Here is a 19,437-nt window from a genome sequence, read left to right as displayed (position 1 = left end):
CAGTAACACCCATTTCCTGTCAATCACATTACGATCGCCGGAGCGAAGAAAAATCCGTGAGTAAAAATACTTTCTTCATTGTAAAATTACTTGGCGCAGTCGCAGTGCGAATATTGCGCATGCGTACTAAGCAGAATTTCACTGCGATGCGATGAAATTTACAGAGCGAACGACTCGGAATGAGGGCCCATATGCAACAACTAGTACAAGCACTCCTGGGGGAAGGTCTGCAGCAGACGGATTTGCATACGGTGATGTAAATCCAAGCAGTGGGCCAAAGTTGACTGGAACCCTCATCTGCATATGAAAAGAGAAAAGGGGCATGCAGGGCATGGCGGCCTTTTGCAGTGCTTGGATGACCCCTAGTTCGCATTAAACACCCCCACCCTCCTTTGGTGTGGGGCTCATGTTGGCCATGCCCCATCCCCTGATGCATTCAAGCTGATTTCTTGCAGCAGCTGGGCACTGTAACAGCTCCAGAGCTGTTCTGTAAGGCAAGTAAAAGTGTGTGGGCCCTGCAGCACCACCTGTTGTTCGCATTGTGCGTTGGAAGGCACAAATTAAGCAGACGGGAGGAGAAGTCAGGATAGTGCGCAAGGGCATTCTTTTCTCTTAGTCCGGGGGCAAGGCTTCAAAATGGGGTCTGCAACGGAGGAGACACAGGGGGCGTGGTCACAGCAGCTTTTCTCTACAGTCTGCACCAGCAGGAGCCTACACCATTTTTTATGATCACGCTGAACTGCAGTGCGACTGCAATTACAGCATGGTCAAGAAGGGAGGCGTCATGCTGGGTGGCCATGCCCTGTCACTGTGCAGGAGCCAGCACCGCTCACACACTAGTCCCCGGGTGCAGCCCCCAACCCCCGGGACACCCGGAGCAACAAAATGTAGATTCAGGCCACCAGGCCACGCCCCTACCTATGAAACCATGCCTCCTTTTTACCATTGCGCTGTTTATCTGCGCGCACTGCATTACAATCTCCCTCGCCACCTCTCTGGGTGTCACCAGTGATAGTGACACCTCTGCCATGCTTGTAGCAGCTGGTCCTAAGATCTACGCCTCAAGCCCTGAGTGTTTGCCCTTGTGACTTGTTGATCATCATAGCGAAGCAGATGCTTACAGAAAACTGCAGGGGCTTAGATTGAAAATAAAAACAATTGATGGGTATAAGGTAGAGAGGAGTGGGTTCGGTTCTCCGAGAACCGAATTCCCCACGAACTCCACGTGGTTTACATTGGTCCGAGGCAGGCTCGGTTGTTCCTGCCTGACTCGGAAAACCTGAACAAGGGAAAATGTCATCATCCCGCTGTCAGATTCTCGTGAGATTCGGATTCCATATAAAGAGCTGCGCGTTGCTGCCATTTTTACTCGTGCATTGAAGAGAGAGCGGAGAGGACGTGGCTATGTTCTCTCAGTGGAAATCTCAATATCAGTGCTCAGTATCAGTGGTTACTTATTGCTGCTCAGTAATACTAGTAGTGTGTCTCTCCTGCTCAGTGTCAGTTCTCAGTAGTATCCTCATCAGTGCTCAGTATCACTGCTCATTGTCTTGTGCTGCATTGTGGTGCTCAGCATACTACAGTACATTACTAATAGTCCAGTGCTGCATCTTGCTGCTCAGTGTCAGTTCTAGTATCCTCATCAGTGCTCACTATCACTGCTCATTGCATTGTGGTGTTCTGTATACTACAGTAACATAGTAATATAGTATATATAGAGGAGCGGGTTCGGTTCTCCGAGAACCGAATTCCCGACGAACTCCACGTGGTTTACACTGGTCCGAGGCAGGCTCGGTTGTTCCTGCCTGACTCGGAAAACCTGAACAAGGGAAAATGTCATCATCCCGCTGTCGGATTCTCGCGAGATTCGGATTCCATATAAAGAGCTGCGCGTTGCCGCCATTTTTACTCGTGCATTGAAGAGAGAGCGGAGAGGACGTGGCTATGTTCTCTCAGTGGAAATCTCAATATCAGTGCTCAGTATCAGTGGTTACTTATTGCTGCTCAGTAATACTAGTAGTGTGTCTCTCCTGCTCAGTGTCAGTTCTCAGTAGTATCCTCATCAGTGCTCAGTATCACTGCTCATTGTCTTGTGCTGCATTGTGGTGCTCAGCATACTACAGTACATTACTAATAGTCCAGTGCTGCATCTTGCTGCTCAGTGTCAGTTCTAGTATCCTCATCAGTGCTCACTATCACTGCTCATTACATTGTGGTGTTCTGTATACTACAGTAACATAGTAATATAGTAACATATGGTAACATAGTTTTTGAGGTTGAATAGAGGCAAATTGCCCATCGTGTTCAACCTGTTTTAAGTTGTGATGATTCTACATACTTGCTGAATAATGTTTTATGACTAGTTAGCTACTATAACTCATGTTACCCCCGGATTAACCATGTTGATATTTTAAGTATTATAACCTTGGATAGCTTTTTCATTCAGAAATGTATCCATTCCTTTTTTAAATCCAATTACAGAGTCCGCCATTACCACCTTCCCTGGCAGGGAATTCCACATCCTGATTGCCCTAACAGTGAAGATCATAGTATCTCACCTGGCAGGTAAGTAGGAGTTGGGCTAGAGCTGTGGAGGATTGCTGCTCGGGCACCCCCTGTCAAGTGAAGGAGATCCAACTGAGGCAGCACAAGGGAACTCTCGAAAGAAGAACAAGGCTAGAGGAAGATCTGAGACAAAGAAATCTGACTTTTACCAGAGCTGACCAGAGGAAAGCACAAACACAGTCCCCCACTACCACAAATAATGCAGTCGAGTTTCCCACATTTGGGGAAATCACAGGGGTCAGCATACCCAGAGTGCAATGAATGAACCTCACCCTGGGAGAACAATCTTCATGACCATGGTATCTCCTATGCAAAATAAGTATGATTTGGGATAGGGCTGGGGAGGGCCGCTGCTCAGGCACATCTCTGTCAAGTAAAGGAGATTCAACTGAGGCAGCACAAGGGAACTCTCATCTGGGGACAACAACTGCAGGGAGAACACATATTTTCAGATGAACATGGGAGGGCAGAAGGCTGCCTAATACTGAAGCACCCCCAAACAACAAACCAAATGCAACTACTAGTGCAAGCATTCCTGGGGGAAGGCCTGCAGCAGACGGATTTGCATATGGTGATGTCATCCAAGCAGTGGGTCAAAGTTGGCTTCAACCCTCGTCTGCATATGAAAATAAAAAAGGGGTGTGCAGGGCATGGCTGCCTTTTGCGGCGCTTGGATGACCCCTAGTTCGCATTAAACACCTCCACCCTCCTTCGGTGTGGGGCTCATGTTGGCTATGCCCCAGCCCCTGAAGCATTCAAGCTGATTTCTTGCAGCAGCTGGGCACTGTAACAGCTCCAGTGCTGCTCTGTAAAGCAAGTAAAAGGGTGTGGGCCCTGCAGCACTACCTGTAGTTTGCATTGTGCGTTGGAAGGCACAAAGTAAGCAGACGGGGAAGTCAGGATAGTGCACAAGGGCATAGAAGGGAGCGGCTGAAGAAAAGAGAAGTGGAAACAGACAGCAAACTAGGCTGGAGAGAGACCTGAGACAAAGAGATCTGAATTATACGAGAGCCGACCAGGGGAAACACAAATTATGCAGTCAAGTTTCCCACATTTGGGGAAATCGCAGGGGCAGCACACCCAGAGTGCAATGGGTGAGCCTTGCCCTGGGAGAAGCACCTTCATGATCATAGTATCTCACCTGGCAGGTAAGTAGGAGTTGGGCTAGAGCTGGGGAGGGTCTCTGCTCGGGCACCCCCCTGTCAAGTGAAGGAGATCCAACTGAGGCAGCACAAGGGAACTCTCAAAAGAAGAACAAGGCTCTGAAACAAAGAAATCTGACTTTTACCAGAGCTGACCAGAGGAAAACACAAACACAGTCCCCCACTACCACAAATAAAGCAGTCGAGTTTCCCACATTTGGGGAAATCACAGGGGTCAGCATACCCAGAATGCAATGAATGAACCTCACCCTGGGAGAATAATCTTCATGACCATGGTATCTCCTATGCAAAATAAGTATGATTTGGGATAGAGCTGGGGAGGGCCGCTGCTCAGGCACATCTCTGTCAAGTTAAGGAGATTCAACTGAGGCAGCACAAGGGAACTCTCATCTAGGGACAACAACTGCAGGGAGAACACATATTTTCAGATGAACATGGGAGGGCAGAAGGCTGCCTAATACTGAAGCACCCCCAAACAACAAACCAAATGCAACAACTAGTGCAAGCATTCCTGGGGGAAGGCCTGCCGCAGATGGATTTGCATATGGTGATGTCATCCAAGCAGTGGGTCAAAGTTGGCTTCAACCCTCGTCTGCATATGAAAACAGAAAAGGGGCGTGCAGGGCATGGTGGCCTTTTGCTGCGCTTGTCTGACCCCTAGTTTGCATTAAACACCTCCACCCTCCTTCGGTGTGGGGCTCATGTTGGCTATGCCCCAGCCCCTGAAGCATTCAAGCTGATTTCTTGCAGCAGCTTGGCACTGCAACAGCTCCAGAGCTGCTCTGTAAGGCAAGTAAAAGGGTGTGGGCCCTGCAGCACTACCTGTAGTTTGCATTGTGCATTGGAAGGCACAAAGTAAGCAGACGGGAGGAGAAGTCAGGATAGTGCACAAGGGTATAGAAGGGAGCGGCTGAAGAAAAGAGAAGTGGAAACAGACAGCAAACTAGGCTGGAGAGAGACCTGAGACAAAGAGATCTGAATTATACGAGAGCCGACCAGGGGAAACACAAATTATGCAGTCAAGTTTCCCACATTTGGGGAAATCGCAGGAGCAGCACACCCAGAGTACAATGGGTGAGCCTTGCCCTGGGAGAAGCACCTTCATGATCATAGTATCTCACCTGGCAGGTAAGTAGGAGTTGGGCTAGAGCTGGGGAGGGTCGCTGCTCGGGCACCCCCCTGTAAAGTGAAGGAGATCCAACTGAGGCAGCACAAGGGAACTCTCGAAAGAAGAACAAGGCTAAAGGAAAATCTGAGACAAAGAAATCTGACTTTTACCAGAGCTGACCAGAGGAAAGCACAAACACAGTCTCCCACTACCACAAATAATGCAGTCAAGTTTCCCACATTTGGGGAAATCACAGGGGTCAGCATACCCAAAATGCAATGAATGAACCTCACCCTGGGAGAAAAATCTTCATGACCATGGTATCTCCTATGCAAAATAAGTATGATTTGGAATAGGGCTGGGGAGGGCCGCTGCTCATGCACATCTCTGTCAAGTAAAGGAGATTCAACTGAGGCAGCACAAGGGAACTCTCATCTTGGGACAACAACTGCAGGGAGAACATATATTTTCAGATGAACATGGGAGGGCAGAAGGCTGCCTAATACTGAAGCACCCCCAAACAACAAACCAAATGCAACAACTAGTGCAAGCATTCCTGGGGGAAGGCCTGCCGCAGAGGGATTTGCATATGGTGATGTCATCCAAGCAGTGGGTCAAAGTTGGCTTCAACCCTCGTCTGCATATGAAAAGAGAAAAGGGGCGTGCAGGGCATGGTGGCCTTTTGCGGCGCTTGGCTGACCCCTAGTTTGCATTAAACACCTCCACCCTCCTTTGGTGTGGGGCTCATGTTGGCTATGCCCCAGCCCCTGAAGCATTCAAGCTGATTTCTTGCAGCAGCTGGGCACTGTAACAGCTCCAGAGCTGCTCTGTAAGGCAAGTAAAAGGGTCTGGGCCCTGCAGCACTACCTGTAGATCGCATTGTGCGTTGGAAGGCACAAAGTAAGCAGACAGGAGGAGAAGTCAGGATAGTGCGCAAGGGCATAGAAGGGAGCGGCTCAAGAAAAGAGAAGTGGAAACAGACAGCAAACTAGGCTGGAGAGAGACCTGAGACAAAGAGATCTGAATTATACGAGAGCCGACCAGGGGAAACACAAATTATGCAGTCAAGTTTCCCACATTTGGGGAAATCGCAGGGGCAGCACACCCAGAGTGCAATGGGTGAGCCTTGCCCTGGGAGAAGCACCTTCATAATCATAGTATCTCACCTGGCAGGTAAGTAGGAGTTGGGCTAGAGCTGGGGAGGGTCGCTGTTCGGGCACCCCCCTGTCAAGTGAAAGAGATCCAACTGAGGTAGCACAAGGGAACTCTCGAAAGAAGAACAAGGCTAGAGGAAGATCTGAGACAAAGAAATCTGACTTTTTCCAGAGCTGACCAGAGGAAAGCACAAACACAGTCCCCCACTACCACAAATAATGCTGTCGAGTTTCCCACATTTGGGGAAATCACAGGGGTCAGCATACCCAGAATGCAATGAATGAACCTCACCTTGGGAGAACAATCTTCATGACCATGGTATCGCCTATGCAAAATAAGTATGATTTGGGATAGGGCTGGGGAGGGCCGCTGCTCAGGCACATCTCTGTCAAGTAAAGGAGATTCAACTGAGGCAGCACAAGGGAACTCTCATCTGGGGACAACAACTGCAGGGAGAACACATATTTTCTGATGAACATGTGAGGGCAGAAGGCTGCCTAATACTGAAGCACCCCCAAACAACAAACCAAATGCAACAACTAGTGCAAGCATTCCTGGGGGAAGGCCTGCAGCAGATGGATTTGCATATGGTGATGTCATCCAAGCAGTGGGTCAAAGTTGGCTTCAACCCTCGTCTGCATATGAAAAGAGAAAAGGGGCGTGCAGGGCATGGCGGCCTTTTGCAGCGCTTGGATGACCCCTAGTTCGCATTACACACCTCCACCCTCCTTCGGTGTGGGGCTCATGTTGGCTATGCCCCAGCCCCTGAAGCATTCAAGCTGATTTCTTGCAGCAGCTGGGCACTGTAACTGCTCCAGAGCTACTCTGTAAGGCAAGTAAAAGGGTGTGGACCCTGCAGCACTACCTGTAGTTCGCATTGTGCGTTGGAAGGCACGAAGTAAGCAGACGGGAGAAGTCAGGATAGTGCGCAAGGGCATAGAAGGGAGCGGCTCAAGAAAAGAGAAGTGGAAACAGACAGCAAACTAGGCTGGAGAGAGACCTGAGACAAAGAGATCTGAATTATACGAGAGCCGACGAGGGGAAACACAAATTATGCAGTCAAGTTTCCCACATTTTGGGGAAATCGCAGGAGCAGCACACCCAGAGTGCAATGGTTGAGCCTTGCCCTGGGAGAAGCACCTTCATGATCATAGTATCTCACCTGGCAGGTAAGTAGGAGTTGGGCTAGAGCTGGGGAGGGTCGCTGCTCGGGTTCCCCCCTGTGAAGTGAAGGAGATCCAACTGAGGCAGCACCAGGGAACTCTTGAAAGAAGAACAAGGCTAGAGGAAGATCTGAGACAAAGAAATCTGACTTTTACCAGAGCTGACCAGAGGAAAGCACAAACACAGTCTCCCACTACCACAAATAATGCAGTCAAGTTTCCCACATTTGGGGAAATCACAGGGGTCAGCATACCCAAAATGCAATGAATGAACCTCACCCTGGGAGAAAAATCTTCATGACCATGGTATCTCCTATGCAAAATAAGTATGATTTGGAATAGGGCTGGGGAGGGCCGCTGCTCATGCACATCTCTGTCAAGTAAAGGAGATTCAACTGAGGCAGCACAAGGGAACTCTCATCTTGGGACAACAACTGCAGGGAGAACATATATTTTCAGATGAACATGGGAGGGCAGAAGACTGCCTAATACTGAAGCACCCCCAAACAACAAACCAAATGCAACAACTAGTGCAAGCATTCCTGGGGGAAGGCCTGCCGCAGATGGATTTGCATATGGTGATGTCATCCAAGCAGTGGGTCAAAGTTGGCTTCAACCCTCGTCTGCATATGAAAAGAGAAAAGGGGCGTGCAGGGCATGGTGGCCTTTTGCGGCGCTTGGCTGACCCCTAGTTTGCATTAAACACCTCCACCCTCCTTTGGTGTGGGGCTCATGTTGGCTATGCCCCAGCCCCTGAAGCATTCAAGCTGATTTCTTGCAGCAGCTGGGCACTGTAACAGCTCCAGAGCTGCTCTGTAAGGCAAGTAAAAGGGTGTGGGCCCTGCAGCACTACCTGTAGTTCGCATTGTGCGTTGGAAGGCACAAAGTAAGCAGACAGGAGGAGAAGTCAGGATAGTGCGCAAGGGCATAGAAGGGAGCGGCTCAAGAAAAGAGAAGTGGAAACAGACAGCAAACTAGGCTGGAGAGAGACCTGAGACAAAGAGATCTGAATTATACGAGAGCCGACCAGGGGAAACACAAATTATACAGTCAAGTTTCCCACATTTGGGGAAATCGCAGGAGCAGCACACCCAGAGTGCAATGGGTTAGCCTTGCCCTGGGAGAAGCACCTTCATGATCATAGTATCTCACCTGGCAGGTAAGTAGGAGTTGGGCTAGAGCTGGGGAGGGTCGCTGCTCGGGTACCCCCCTGTAAAGTGAAGGAGATCCAACTAAGGCAGCACAAGGGAACTCTCGAAAGAAGAACAAGGCTAGAGGAAAATCTGAGACAAAGAAATCTGACTTTTACCAGAGCTGACCAGAGGAAAGCACAAACACAGTCCCCCACTACCACAAATAATGCAGCTGAGTTTCCCACATTTGGGGAAATCACAGGGGTCAGCATACCCAAAATGCAATGAATGAACCTCACCCTGGGAGAAAAATCTTCATGACCATGGTATCTCCTATGCAAAATAAGTATGATTTGGAATAGGGCTGGGGAGGGCCGCTGCTCATGCACATCTCTGTCAAGTAAAGGAGATTTAACTGAGGCAGCACAAGGGAACTCTCATCTGGGGACAACAACTGCAGGGAGAACACATATTTTCAGATGAACATGGGAGGGCAGAAGGCTGCCTAATACTGAAGCACCCCCAAACAACAAACCAAATGCAACAACTAGTGCAAGCATTCCTGGGGGAAGTTCTGCAGAAGACGGATTTGCATACGGTGATGTCATCCAAGCAGTGGGTCAAAGTTGGCTTCAACCCTCATCTGCATATGAAAAGAGAAAAGGGGCGTGCAGGGCATGGCGGCCTTTTGCGGTGCTTGGATGACCCCTAGTTCGCATTAAACACCTCCACCCTCCTTTGGTGTGGGGCTCATGTTGGCCATGCCCCATCCCCTGAAGCATTCAAGCTGATTTCTTGCAGCAGCTGGGCACTGTAACAGCTCCAGAGCTGCTCTGTAAGGCAAGTAAAAGGGTGTGGGCCCTGCAGCACTACCTGTAGTTTGCATTGTGCATTGGAAGGCACAAAGTAAGCAGACGGGAGGAGAAGTCAGGATAGTGCACAAGGGTATAGAAGGGAGCGGCTGAAGAAAAGAGAAGTGGAAACAGACAGCAAACTAGGCTGGAGAGAGACCTGAGACAAAGAGATCTGAATTATACGAGAGCCGACCAAGGGAAACACAAATTATGCAGTCAAGTTTCCCACATTTGGGGAAATCGCAGGGGCAGCACACCCAGAGTGCAATGGGTGAGCCTTGCCCTGGGAGAAGCACCTTCATGATCATAGTATCTCACCTGGCAGGTAAGTAGGAGTTGGGCTAGAGCTGGGGAGGGTCGCTGTTCGGGCACCCCCCTGTCAAGTGAAAGAGATCCAACTGAGGCAGCACAAGGGAACTCTCGAAAGAAGAACAAGGCTAGAGGAAGATCTGAGACAAAGAAATCTGACTTTTTCCAGAGCTGGCCAGAGGAAAGCACAAACACAGTCCCCCACTACCACAAATAATGCAGTCGAGTTTCCCACATTTGGGGAAATCACAGGGGTCAGCATACCCAGAATGCAATGAATGAACCTCACCCTGGGAGAACAATCTTCATGACCATGGTATCGCCTATGCAAAATAAGTATGATTTGGGATAGGGCTGGGGAGGGCCGCTTCTCAGGCACATCTCTGTCAAGTAAAGGAGATTCAACTGAGGCAGCACAAGGGAACTCTCATCTGGGGACAACAACTGCAGGGAGAACACATATTTTCAGATGAACATGTGAGGGCAGAAGGCTGCCTAATACTGAAGCACCCCCAAACAACAAACCAAATGCAACAACTAGTGCAAGCATTCCTGGGGGAAGGCCTGCAGCAGATGGATTTGCATATGGTGATGTCATCCAAGCAGTGGGTCAAAGTTGGCTTCAACCCTCGTCTGCATATGAAAAGAGAAAAGGGGCGTGCAGGGCATGGCGGCCTTTTGCAGCGCTTGGATGACCCCTAGTTTGCATTACACACCTCCTCCCTCCTTCGGTGTGGGGCTCATGTTGGCTATGCCCCAGCCCCTGAAGCATTCAAGCTGATTTCTTGCAGCAGCTGGGCACTGTAACTGCTCCAGAGCTACTCTGTAAGGCAAGTAAAAGGGTGTGGGCCCTGCAGCACTACCTGTAGTTCGCATTGTGCGTTGGAAGGCACGAAGTAAGCAGACGGGAGAAGTCAGGATAGTGCGCAAGGGCATAGAAGGGAGCGGCTCAAGAAAAGAGAAGTGGAAACAGACAGCAAACTAGGCTGGAGAGAGACCTGAGACAAAGAGATCTGAATTATACGAGAGCCGACGAGGGGAAACACAAATTATGCAGTCAAGTTTCCCACATTTGGGGAAATCGCAAGAGCAGCACACCCAGAGTGCAATGGTTGAGCCTTGCCCTGGGAGAAGCACCTTCATGATCATAGTATCTCACCTGGCAGGTAAGTAGGAGTTGGGCTAGAGCTGGGGAGGGTCGCTGCTCGGGTTCCCCCCTGTGAAGTGAAGGAGATCCAACTGAAGCAGCACCAGGGAACTCTCGAAAGAAGAACAAGGCTAGAGGAAGATCTGAGACAAAGAAATCTGACTTTTACCAGAGCTGACCAGAGGAAAGCACAAACACAGTCCCCCACTACCACAAATAATGCAGTCGAGTTTCCCACATTTGGGAAAATCACAGGGGTCAGCATACCCAGAATGCAATGAATGAACCTCACCCTGGGAGAACAATCTTCATGACCATGGTATCTCCTATGCAAAATAAGTATGATTTGGGATAGGGCTGGTGAGGGCCGCTGCTCAGGCACATCTCTGTCAAGTAAAGGAGATTCAACTGAGGCAGCACAAGGGAACTCTCATCTTGGGACAACAACTGCAGGGAGACCACATCTTTTCAGATGAACATGGGAGGGCGGAAGGCAGCCTAATACTGAAGCACCATCAAATATCAAACCATGGCCCTCATTCCGAGTTGATCGCTCGCAAGGCGATTTTAGCAGAGTTACACACGCTAAGCCGCCGCCTACTGGGAGTGAATCTTAGCTTCTTAAAATTGCGACCGATGTATTCGCAATATTGCGATTACAAACTACTTAGCAGTTTCAGAGTAGCTTCAGACTTACTCGGCATCTGCGATCAGTTCAGTGCTTGTCGTTCCTGGTTTGACGTCACAAACACTCCCAGAGTTCGCCCAGACACTCCCCCGTTTCTCCGGCCACTCCTGCGTTTTTTCCGGAAACTGTAGCGTTTTTTCCCACACGCCCATAAAACGGCCTGTTTCCGCCCAGTAACACCCATTTCCTGTCAATCACATTACGATCGCCGGAGCGAAGAAAAAGCCGTGAGTAAAAATACTTTCTTCATTGTAAAATTACTTGGCGCAGTCGCAGTGCGAATATTGCGCATGCGTACTAAGCAGAATTTCACTGCGATGCGATGAAATTTACAGAGCGAACGACTCGGAATGAGGGCCCATATGCAACAACTAGTACAAGCACTCCTGGGGGAAGGTCTGCAGCAGACGGATTTGCATACGGTGATGTAAATCCAAGCAGTGGGCCAAAGTTGACTGGAACCCTCATCTGCATATGAAAAGAGAAAAGGGGCATGCAGGGCATGGCGGCCTTTTGCAGTGCTTGGATGACCCCTAGTTCGCATTAAACACCTCCACCCTCCTTTGGTGTGGGGCTCATGTTGGCCATGCCCCATCCCCTGATGCATTCAAGCTGATTTCTTGCAGCAGCTGGGCACTGTAACAGCTCCAGAGCTGTTCTGTAAGGCAAGTAAAAGGGTGTGGGCCCTGCAGCACCACCTCTTGTTCGCATTGTGCGTTGGAAGGCACAAATTAAGCAGACGGGAGGAGAAGTCAGGATAGTGCGCAAGGGCATTCTTTTCTCTTAGTCCGGGGGCAAGGCTTCAAAATGGGGTCTGCAACGGAGGAGACACAGGGGGCGTGGTCACAGCAGCTTTTCTCTACAGTCTGCACCAGCAGGAGCCTACACCATTTTTTATGATCACGCTGAACTGCAGTGCGACTGCAATTACAGCATGGTCAAGAAGGGAGGCGTCATGCTGGGTGGCCATGCCCTGTCACTGTGCAGGAGCCAGCACCGCTCACACACTAGTCCCCGGGTGCAGCCCCCAACCCCCGGGACACCCGGAGCAACAAAATGTAGATTCAGGCCACCAGGCCACGCCCCTACCTATGAAACCATGCCTCCTTTTTACCATTGCGCTGTTTATCTGCGCGCACTGCATTACAATCTCCCTCGCCACCTCTCTGGGTGTCACCAGTGATAGTGACACCTCTGCCATGCTTGTAGCAGCTGGTCCTAAGATCTACGCCTCAAGCCCTGAGTGTTTGCCCTTGTGACTTGTTGATCATCATAGCGAAGCAGATGCTTACAGAAAACTGCAGGGGCTTAGATTGAAAATAAAAACAATTGATGGGTATAAGGTAGAGAGGAGCGGGTTCGGTTCTCCGAGAACCGAATTCCCCACGAACTCCACGTGGTTTACATTGGTCCGAGGCAGGCTCGGTTGTTCCTGCCTGACTCGGAAAACCTGAACAAGGGAAAATGTCATCATCCCGCTGTCTGATTCTCGTGAGATTCGGATTCCATATAAAGAGCTGCGCGTTGCTGCCATTTTTACTCGTGCATTGAAGAGAGAGCGGAGAGGACGTGGCTATGTTCTCTCAGTGGAAATCTCAATATCAGTGCTCAGTATCAGTGGTTACTTATTGCTGCTCAGTAATACTAGTAGTGTGTCTCTCCTGCTCAGTGTCAGTTCTCAGTAGTATCCTCATCAGTGCTCAGTATCACTGCTCATTGTCTTGTGCTGCATTGTGGTGCTCAGCATACTACAGTACATTACTAATAGTCCAGTGCTGCATCTTGCTGCTCAGTGTCAGTTCTAGTATCCTCATCAGTGCTCACTATCACTGCTCATTGCATTGTGGTGTTCTGTATACTACAGTAACATAGTAATATAGTATATATAGAGGAGCGGGTTCGGTTCTCCGAGAACCGAATTCCCGACGAACTCCACGTGGTTTACACTGGTCCGAGGCAGGCTCGGTTGTTCCCGCCTGACTCGGAAAACCTGAACAAGGGAAAATGTCATCATCCCGCTGTCGGATTCTCGCGAGATTCGGATTCCATATAAAGAGCTGCGCGTTGCCGCCATTTTTACTCGTGCATTGAAGAGAGAGCGGAGAGGACGTGGCTATGTTCTCTCAGTGGAAATCTCAATATCAGTGCTCAGTATCAGTGGTTACTTATTGCTGCTCAGTAATACTAGTAGTGTGTCTCTCCTGCTCAGTGTCAGTTCTCAGTAGTATCCTCATCAGTGCTCAGTATCACTGCTCATTGTCTTGTGCTGCATTGTGGTGCTCAGCATACTACAGTACATTACTAATAGTCCAGTGCTGCATCTTGCTGCTCAGTGTCAGTTCTAGTATCCTCATCAGTGCTCACTATCACTGCTCATTACATTGTGGTGTTCTGTATACTACAGTAACATAGTAATATAGTAACATATGGTAACATAGTTTTTGAGGTTGAATAGAGGCAAATTGCCCATCGTGTTCAACCTGTTTTAAGTTGTGATGATTCTACATACTTGCTGAATAATGTTTTATGACTAGTTAGCTACTATAACTCATGTTACCCCCGGATTAACCATGTTGATATTTTAAGTATTATAACCTTGGATAGCTTTTTCATTCAGAAATGTATCCATTCCTTTTTTAAATCCAATTACAGAGTCCACCATTACCACCTTCCCTGGCAGGGAATTCCACATCCTGATTGCCCTAACAGTGAAGATCATAGTATCTCACCTGGCAGGTAAGTAGGAGTTGGGCTAGAGCTGTGGAGGATTGCTGCTCGGGCACCCCCTGTCAAGTGAAGGAGATCCAACTGAGGCAGCACAAGGGAACTCTCGAAAGAAGAACAAGGCTAGAGGAAGATCTGAGACAAAGAAATCTGACTTTTACCAGAGCTGACCAGAGGAAAGCACAAACACAGTCCCCCACTACCACAAATAATGCAGTCGAGTTTCCCACATTTGGGGAAATCACAGGGGTCAGCATACCCAGAGTGCAATGAATGAACCTCACCCTGGGAGAACAATCTTCATGACCATGGTATCTCCTATGCAAAATAAGTATGATTTGGGATAGGGCTGGGGAGGGCCGCTGCTCAGGCACATCTCTGTCAAGTAAAGGAGATTCAACTGAGGCAGCACAAGGGAACTCTCATCTGGGGACAACAACTGCAGGGAGAACACATATTTTCAGATGAACATGGGAGGGCAGAAGGCTGCCTAATACTGAAGCACCCCCAAACAACAAACCAAATGCAACTACTAGTGCAAGCATTCCTGGGGGAAGGCCTGCAGCAGACGGATTTGCATATGGTGATGTCATCCAAGCAGTGGGTCAAAGTTGGATTCAACCCTCGTCTGCATATGAAAACAAAAAAGGGGTGTGCAGGGCATGGCTGCCTTTTGCGGCGCTTGGATGACCCCTAGTTCGCATTAAACACCTCCACCCTCCTTCGGTGTGGGGCTCATGTTGGCTATGCCCCAGCCCCTGAAGCATTCAAGCTGATTTCTTGCAGCAGCTGGGCACTGTAACAGCTCCAGAGCTGCTCTGTAAAGCAAGTAAAAGGGTGTGGGCCCTGCAGCACTACCTGTAGTTTGCATTGTGCATTGGAAGGCACAAAGTAAGCAGACGGGAGAAGTAAGGATAGTGCGCAAGGCCATAGAATGGAGCGGCTTAAGAAAAGAGAAGTGGAAACAGACAGCAAACTAGGCTGGAGAGAGACCTGAGACAAAGAGATCTGAATTATACGAGAGCCGACCAGGGGAAACACAAATTATGCAGTCAAGTTTCCCACATTTGGGGAAATCGCAGGGGCAGCAAATCCAGAGTGCAATGGGTGAGCCTTGCCCTGGGAGAAGCACCTTCATGATTATAGTATCTCACCTGGCAGGTAAGTAGAAGTTGGGCTAGAGCTGGGGAGGGTCGCTGCTCGGGCACCCCCCTGTCAAGTGAAGGAGATCCAACTGAGGCAGCACAAGGGAACTCTCGAAAGAAGAACAAGGCTAGAGGAAGAACTGAAACAAAGAAATCTGACTTTTACCAGAGCTGACCAGAGGAAAGCACAAACACAGTCCCCCACTACCACAAATAATGCAGTTGAGTTTCCCACATTTGGGGAAATCACAGGGGTCAGCATACCCAGAATGCAATGAATGAACCTCACCCTGGGAGAACAATCTTCAAGACCATGGTCTCTCCTATGCAAAATAAGTATGATTTGGGATAGGGCTGGGGAGGGCCGCTGCTCAGGCACATCTCTGTCAAGTAAAGGAGATTCAACTGAGGCAGCACAAGGGAACTCTCATCTGGGGACAACAACTGCAGGGAGAACACATATTTTCAGATGAACATGGGAGGGCAGAAGGCTGCCTAATACTGAAGCACCCCCAAACAACAAACCAAATGCTACAACTAGTGCAAGCATTCCTGGGGGAAGGCCTGCAGCAGATGGATTTGCATATGGTGATGCCATCCAAGCAGTGGGTCAAAGTTGGCTTCAACCCTCGTCTGCATATGAAAAGAGAAAAGGGGCGTGCAGGGCATGGCGGCCTTTTGCGGCGCTTGGATGACCCCTAGTTAGCATTACACACCTCCACCCTCCTTCGGTGTGGGGCTCATGTTGGCTATGCCCCAGCCCCTGAAGCATTCAAGCTGATTTCTTGCAGCAGCTGGGCACTGTAACTGCTCCAGAGCTGCTCTGTAAGGCAAGTAAAAGGGTGTGGGCCCTGCAGCACTACCTGTAGTTTGCATTGTGCGTTGGAAGGCACGAAGTAAGCAGACGGGAGAAGTCAGGATAGTGCGCAAGGGCATAGAAGGGAGCGGCTCAAGAAAAGAGAAGTGGAAACAGACAGCAAACTAGGCTGGAGATAGACCTGAGACAAAGAGATCTGAATTATACGAGAGCCGACCAAGGGAAACACAAATTATGCAGTCAAGTTTCCCACATTTGGGGAAATCACAGGGGCAGCACAACCAGAGTGCAATGGGTGAGCCTTGCCCTGGGAGAAGCACCTTCATGATCATAGTATCTCACCTGGCAGGTAAGTAGGAGTTGGGCTAGAGCTGGGGAGGGTCGCTGCTCGGGCACCCCCCTGTCAAGTGAAAGAGATCCAACTGAGGCAGCACAAGGGAACTCTCGAAAGAAGAACAAGGCTAGAGGAAGATCTGAGATAAAGAAATCTGATTTTTACCAGAGCTGACCAGAGGAAAGCACAAACACAGTCCCCCACTACCACAAATAATGCAGTCGAGTTTCCCACATTTGGGGAAATCACAGGGGTCAGCATACCCAGAATGCAATGAATGAACCTCACCCTGGGAGAACAATCTTCATGACCATGGTATCGCCTATGCAAAATAAGTATGATTTGGGATAGGGCTGGGGAGGGCCGCTGCTCAGGCACATCTCTGTCAAGTAAAGGAGATTCAACTGAGGCAGCACAAGGGAACTCTCATCTGGGGACAACAACTGCAGGGAGAACATATATTTTCAGATGAACATGGGAGGGCAGAAGGCTGCCTAATACTGAAGCACCCCCAAACAACAAACCAAATGCAACAACTAGTGCAAGCATTCCTGGGGGAAGGCCTGCAGCAGATGGATTTGCATATGGTGATGTCATCCAAACAGTGGGTCAAAGTTGGCTTCAACCCTCGTCTGCATATGAAAAGAGACAAGGGGCGTGCAGGGCATGGCGGCCTTTTGCGGCGCTTGGATGACCCCTAGTTCGCATTACACACCTCCACCCTCCTTCGGTGTGGGGCTCATGTTGGCTATTCCCCAGCCCCTGAAGCATTCAAGCTGATTTCTTGCAGCAGCTGGGCACTGTAACTGCTCCAGAGACGCTCTGTAAGGCAAGTAAAAGGGTGTGGGTCCTGCAGCACTACCTGTAGTTTGCATTGTGCGTTGGAAGGCACAAAGTAAGCAGACGGGAGAAGTCAGGATAGTGCGCAAGGGCATAGAAGGGAGCGGCTCAAGAAAAGAGAAGTAGAAACAGACAGCAAACTAGGCTGGAGAGAGACCTGAGACAAAGAGATCTGAATTATACGAGAGCCGACCAGGGGAAACACAAATTATGCAGTCAAGTTTCCCACATTTGGGGAAATCGCAGAAGCAGCACACCCAGAGTGCAATGGGTGAGCCTTGCCCTGGGAGAAGCACCTTCATGATCATAGTATCTCACCTGGCAGGTAAGTAGGAGTTGGGCTAGAGCTGGGGAGGGTCGCTGCTCGAGCATCCCCCTGTCAAGTAAAGGAGATTCAACTGAGGCAGCACAAGGGAACTCTCATCTGGGGACAACAACTGCAGGGAGAACACATATTTTCAGATAAAAATCTTGGTCATGCTCTGGTTTCTCTTCAGAACGAACAAATCTTTCGCCTTTTACTAAAGATTTCCGTGGAGAGGAGCAAAACCGAGTTTTATCTCAATTTTTGCATGCCCCATCTTTTTGGGGTTTCTTTTATCGGTTTAAAGATAGAATGAGTGTGCTTTAATGTAAGCTCATTTGCATAGAAATGACAGTAAATGTTTGTTTCTTTTCAAACAGAACTTTCTTGACCATGCTACTTGCTTGAAAGATCTGGGAGCACATGGAATACAGTACAAACCATGCTTATAGCAAGGAGAAGACAGGTGAGAAATCTGCTTTCTTTCAAATTGGGCGCTCACTTTGATCTGAATGAGGACTGCTGGCACGGCACTCAGGCGACAGGTGGAATCTTGGTCATGCTCTGGTTTCTCTTCAGAACGAACAAATCTTTCGCCTTTTACTAAAGATTTCCGTGGAGAGGAGCAAAACTGAGTTTTATCTCAATTTTTGCATGTCCCATATTATTGGGGTTTCTTTTATCGGATTAAAGACAGAACGAGTGTGCTTTCTTGTTAGCTTTAATGTAAGTATATTTGCATAACAATGACAATAAATGTCTGTTTCTTTTCAAGCAGAACTTTCTTGACCATACTAATTGCTTGAAAGATCTGGGAGCACATGGAAAAGAGTACAAACCATGCTTATAGCAAGGGGAAGCCTGGTGAGAAATCTGCTTTCTTTCTTTCAAATTGGGTGCTCACTTTGAGCTGAATGAGGACTGCTGGCATGGCACTCAGGCGACAGGTGGAATCTTGGTCATGCTCTGGTTTCTCTTCAGAACGAACAAATCTTTCGCCTTTTACTAAAGATTTCCGTGGAGAGGAGCAAAACTGAGTTTTATCTCAATTTTTGCATGCCCCGTCTTATTGGGGTTTCTTTTATCAGTTTAAAGATAGAACGAGTGTGCTTTAATGTAAGCTCATTTGCGTAGAAATGACAGTAAATGTTTGTTTCTTTTCAAACAGAACTTTCTTGACTATACTAATTGCTTGAAAGATCTGGGAGCACATGGAAAAGAGTACAAACCATGTTTATAGCAAGGGGAAGCCTGGTGAGAAATCTGCTTTCTTTCTTTCAAATTGGGTGCTCACTTTGAGCTGAATGAGGACTGCTGGCATGGCACTCAGGCGACAGGTAGAATCTTGGTCATGCTGTGGTTTCTCTTCAGAACGAACAAATTTTTCGCCTTTTACTAAAGATTTCCGTGGAGAGGAGCAAAACTGAGTTTTATCTCAATTTTTGCATGCCCCATCTTATTGGGGTTTTATTTTATTGGTTTAAAGATAGAACGAGTGTGCTTTAATGTAAGCTCATTTGCATAGAAATTACAGTAAATGTTTGTTTCTTTTCAAACAGAACTTTCTTGACCACACTAATTGTTTGAAAGATCTGGGAGCACATGGAAAAGAGTACAAACCATGTTTATAGCAAGGGGAAGCCTGGTGAGAAATCTGCTTTCTTTCATTCAAATTGGGTGCTCACTTTGAGCTGAATGAGAACTGCTGGCATGGCACTCAGGCGACAGGTGGAATCTTGGTCATGCTCTGGTTTCTCTTCAGAACTAACAAATATTTCGCCTTTTATTAAAGATTTCTGTGGAGAGGAGCAAAACTGAGTTTTATCTCAATTTTTGCATGCCCCATATTATTGGGGTTTCTTTTATCAGTTTAAAGACAGAACGAGTGTGCTTTCTTGTTAGCTTTAATGTAAGTTTATTTGCATAACAATGACAGTAAATGTTTGTTTCTTTTCAAACAGAACTTTCTTGACCATGCTACTTGCTTG

The 19,437-nt window shown here is 48.5% G+C and overlaps 24 non-coding genes and 2 pseudogenes across 24 annotated transcripts; 5 read left to right on the top strand and 21 right to left on the bottom strand.

The window, feature by feature from the left end:
* Positions 1-2,724: 2,724 nt before the first annotated feature.
* Positions 2,725-2,888, bottom strand: LOC135028910 (U1 spliceosomal RNA). Its single transcript, XR_010225135.1, has one exon. It is a non-coding gene; the product is annotated as a U1 spliceosomal RNA (small nuclear RNA).
* Positions 2,889-3,558: 670 nt separating this feature from the next.
* Positions 3,559-3,721, bottom strand: LOC135028943 (U1 spliceosomal RNA). Its single transcript, XR_010225166.1, has one exon. It is a non-coding gene; the product is annotated as a U1 spliceosomal RNA (small nuclear RNA).
* A 142-nt stretch (positions 3,722-3,863) lies between these two features.
* On the bottom strand, positions 3,864-4,027 carry LOC135028878 (U1 spliceosomal RNA). Its single transcript, XR_010225104.1, has one exon. It is a non-coding gene; the product is annotated as a U1 spliceosomal RNA (small nuclear RNA).
* Positions 4,028-4,701: 674 nt separating this feature from the next.
* Positions 4,702-4,864, bottom strand: LOC135029015 (U1 spliceosomal RNA). Its single transcript, XR_010225230.1, has one exon. It is a non-coding gene; the product is annotated as a U1 spliceosomal RNA (small nuclear RNA).
* Positions 4,865-5,016: 152 nt separating this feature from the next.
* Positions 5,017-5,180, bottom strand: LOC135028907 (U1 spliceosomal RNA). Its single transcript, XR_010225132.1, has one exon. It is a non-coding gene; the product is annotated as a U1 spliceosomal RNA (small nuclear RNA).
* A 674-nt stretch (positions 5,181-5,854) lies between these two features.
* Positions 5,855-6,017, bottom strand: LOC135029036 (U1 spliceosomal RNA). Its single transcript, XR_010225250.1, has one exon. It is a non-coding gene; the product is annotated as a U1 spliceosomal RNA (small nuclear RNA).
* Positions 6,018-6,169: 152 nt separating this feature from the next.
* LOC135028924 (U1 spliceosomal RNA) lies at positions 6,170-6,333 on the bottom strand. The gene has a single exon (XR_010225149.1). It is a non-coding gene; the product is annotated as a U1 spliceosomal RNA (small nuclear RNA).
* Positions 6,334-7,031: 698 nt separating this feature from the next.
* Positions 7,032-7,168, bottom strand: LOC135029103 (U1 spliceosomal RNA; annotated as a pseudogene).
* Positions 7,169-7,320: 152 nt separating this feature from the next.
* LOC135028906 (U1 spliceosomal RNA) lies at positions 7,321-7,484 on the bottom strand. The gene has a single exon (XR_010225131.1). It is a non-coding gene; the product is annotated as a U1 spliceosomal RNA (small nuclear RNA).
* A 674-nt stretch (positions 7,485-8,158) lies between these two features.
* Positions 8,159-8,321, bottom strand: LOC135029055 (U1 spliceosomal RNA). Its single transcript, XR_010225265.1, has one exon. It is a non-coding gene; the product is annotated as a U1 spliceosomal RNA (small nuclear RNA).
* A 152-nt stretch (positions 8,322-8,473) lies between these two features.
* LOC135028810 (U1 spliceosomal RNA) lies at positions 8,474-8,637 on the bottom strand. Its single transcript, XR_010225038.1, has one exon. It is a non-coding gene; the product is annotated as a U1 spliceosomal RNA (small nuclear RNA).
* A 674-nt stretch (positions 8,638-9,311) lies between these two features.
* LOC135028996 (U1 spliceosomal RNA) lies at positions 9,312-9,474 on the bottom strand. The gene has a single exon (XR_010225218.1). It is a non-coding gene; the product is annotated as a U1 spliceosomal RNA (small nuclear RNA).
* Positions 9,475-9,626: 152 nt separating this feature from the next.
* Positions 9,627-9,790, bottom strand: LOC135028851 (U1 spliceosomal RNA). The gene has a single exon (XR_010225078.1). It is a non-coding gene; the product is annotated as a U1 spliceosomal RNA (small nuclear RNA).
* Positions 9,791-10,488: 698 nt separating this feature from the next.
* Positions 10,489-10,624, bottom strand: LOC135029105 (U1 spliceosomal RNA; annotated as a pseudogene).
* Positions 10,625-10,776: 152 nt separating this feature from the next.
* On the bottom strand, positions 10,777-10,940 carry LOC135028972 (U1 spliceosomal RNA). Its single transcript, XR_010225195.1, has one exon. It is a non-coding gene; the product is annotated as a U1 spliceosomal RNA (small nuclear RNA).
* A 3,240-nt stretch (positions 10,941-14,180) lies between these two features.
* LOC135028794 (U1 spliceosomal RNA) lies at positions 14,181-14,344 on the bottom strand. The gene has a single exon (XR_010225023.1). It is a non-coding gene; the product is annotated as a U1 spliceosomal RNA (small nuclear RNA).
* Positions 14,345-15,015: 671 nt separating this feature from the next.
* On the bottom strand, positions 15,016-15,178 carry LOC135029112 (U1 spliceosomal RNA). Its single transcript, XR_010225299.1, has one exon. It is a non-coding gene; the product is annotated as a U1 spliceosomal RNA (small nuclear RNA).
* A 152-nt stretch (positions 15,179-15,330) lies between these two features.
* On the bottom strand, positions 15,331-15,494 carry LOC135028805 (U1 spliceosomal RNA). The gene has a single exon (XR_010225033.1). It is a non-coding gene; the product is annotated as a U1 spliceosomal RNA (small nuclear RNA).
* A 671-nt stretch (positions 15,495-16,165) lies between these two features.
* LOC135029094 (U1 spliceosomal RNA) lies at positions 16,166-16,328 on the bottom strand. The gene has a single exon (XR_010225286.1). It is a non-coding gene; the product is annotated as a U1 spliceosomal RNA (small nuclear RNA).
* A 152-nt stretch (positions 16,329-16,480) lies between these two features.
* Positions 16,481-16,644, bottom strand: LOC135028850 (U1 spliceosomal RNA). The gene has a single exon (XR_010225077.1). It is a non-coding gene; the product is annotated as a U1 spliceosomal RNA (small nuclear RNA).
* A 671-nt stretch (positions 16,645-17,315) lies between these two features.
* On the bottom strand, positions 17,316-17,478 carry LOC135029028 (U1 spliceosomal RNA). The gene has a single exon (XR_010225243.1). It is a non-coding gene; the product is annotated as a U1 spliceosomal RNA (small nuclear RNA).
* A 144-nt stretch (positions 17,479-17,622) lies between these two features.
* Positions 17,623-17,738, top strand: LOC135029152 (U5 spliceosomal RNA). Its single transcript, XR_010225326.1, has one exon. It is a non-coding gene; the product is annotated as a U5 spliceosomal RNA (small nuclear RNA).
* A 270-nt stretch (positions 17,739-18,008) lies between these two features.
* On the top strand, positions 18,009-18,124 carry LOC135029161 (U5 spliceosomal RNA). Its single transcript, XR_010225335.1, has one exon. It is a non-coding gene; the product is annotated as a U5 spliceosomal RNA (small nuclear RNA).
* Positions 18,125-18,410: 286 nt separating this feature from the next.
* On the top strand, positions 18,411-18,526 carry LOC135029159 (U5 spliceosomal RNA). Its single transcript, XR_010225333.1, has one exon. It is a non-coding gene; the product is annotated as a U5 spliceosomal RNA (small nuclear RNA).
* Positions 18,527-18,800: 274 nt separating this feature from the next.
* LOC135029172 (U5 spliceosomal RNA) lies at positions 18,801-18,916 on the top strand. The gene has a single exon (XR_010225345.1). It is a non-coding gene; the product is annotated as a U5 spliceosomal RNA (small nuclear RNA).
* A 275-nt stretch (positions 18,917-19,191) lies between these two features.
* LOC135029181 (U5 spliceosomal RNA) lies at positions 19,192-19,307 on the top strand. Its single transcript, XR_010225354.1, has one exon. It is a non-coding gene; the product is annotated as a U5 spliceosomal RNA (small nuclear RNA).
* The last annotated feature ends 130 nt before the right edge of the window (positions 19,308-19,437 follow it).

Source organism: Pseudophryne corroboree, unplaced genomic scaffold (assembly GCF_028390025.1).
Source record: "Pseudophryne corroboree isolate aPseCor3 unplaced genomic scaffold, aPseCor3.hap2 scaffold_481, whole genome shotgun sequence".
NCBI lineage: Eukaryota > Metazoa > Chordata > Amphibia > Anura > Myobatrachidae > Pseudophryne > Pseudophryne corroboree.
Note: the sequence above shows the minus strand (reverse complement) of the source record. Positions and strands in the feature narration are given on the sequence as shown.